The sequence below is a fragment of the Dromiciops gliroides genome, chromosome 1 (genome assembly GCF_019393635.1).
Source record: "Dromiciops gliroides isolate mDroGli1 chromosome 1, mDroGli1.pri, whole genome shotgun sequence".
NCBI lineage: Eukaryota > Metazoa > Chordata > Mammalia > Microbiotheria > Microbiotheriidae > Dromiciops > Dromiciops gliroides.
The window spans coordinates 151,782,071-151,783,421 of NC_057861.1; the positions used below are offsets into that span (position 1 = coordinate 151,782,071).

General features: G+C 45.3%; 1 pseudogene; it reads left to right on the plus strand.

Annotated features, from left to right (window-relative positions):
• Window positions 1-419: 419 nt before the first annotated feature.
• Window positions 420-918, plus strand: LOC122746678 (annotated as a pseudogene).
• The last annotated feature ends 433 nt before the right edge of the window (window positions 919-1,351 follow it).

Below are 1,351 nucleotides of genomic sequence, written 5' to 3' on the forward strand. Positions count from 1 at the left end.
TGTTTACGAGAAACACTCGTGAAGCAGAGACACACAGAGTAAAGGTAAAAGGCTGGAGGGTAATCTACTATGCTTCAGCTTAAGTAAAAAAAAAATCAGGAGTACAAATTGATCTCAAAAAAAAAGCAAAAGCAAAAGCACAAATAAATCTAAGAGAAAAGGAGGTAAGCTGTATTTTGCTTTAAAAAGTACCGTAGGAGGGCAGCTAGGTGGTAAAGTGGAAAAAGCACTAGCCCTGCATTGAATCCTACCTGAGGAATCCTACCTCAGACACTTGACACTTAGCCATGTGACCCTGGGCAAGTCACTTAACCCACATGGGGGGGGGGGGGTGGGGGGGAGAAGTATCATAGGTCACCGGAAGTGAGCCTCACCTGTGTGGAGTGCCCAATGAATGACCCATTACAAGTCTGGAGAAGATGGTGGGTGCAGGCAGTGGGGCTGGCCTGGGTGGGCTCTTGGAGAACGTGAAACCGCTCATCTGCCAACAGTCCGGGGAGCAGCCTGTCAAGGAGGATGACCAGGTCCCCGACAGCATCGACTACTTAGAGATCTTTGACCTGATCTGGCACATCAATGACCCCGAGCACTCACTCACTTTGGAGAAGTTGAATGTGTGGGAGCAAGTCCGGGTGAAAGTTAATGACAGAGAGAGTACAGTGGCTGTGGAATTTATTCCCACAATTCCTCACTGCAGTATGGTAATGTTAATCGGCCTGTCCATCAAAGTCAAGCTGCTCAGCTCTTGGCCTTTGCAAGGTTCAAGATGGATGTTGACATTACCCCTGGCACACATGCCTCAGAACACGCTGTAAACAACAACTTGCTGACAAGGAGAGCATTGCAGCAGCTTTGGAGACTTCTCATTTACTGGAAGTTGCAAACTACTGTCTGTCAGCTCGTTCCTATGTCACTTAGGAGAGGAGAAACCTCCAGGAGATCTTGCAGCTCTCACCTGCCCATAGGAGTCCTTTCCGCCTTGCCACCTACCCCCATTTGTCACTCACACCCCGTTGTGTGTCTGTAGGTAGGAGATGCTGTGGCCACTTGGCAAACGGCTCTCCAGATGGGCACAAGAGGGTGCAAGTAAATGCATTTCTCCATGGAAAAAATGAAAGAAAGAATGAATAAACGAATAAACAAATAAATAAATGAACAAATGAATTAATTTAAAAGTACCATAGGCAATGAAATAAAATCAATACTAAACATAAATGCACCAAATGGTTTTGCATTCAAATTATTAAAGGAAAAGGTTACAGGAAGTTACAGGGAGACCACATTAGTAACAGCAAACAGTTAACAGTGAAATCATACTACTTGGGGATTGCAACTTACCCCTTTTAGAATT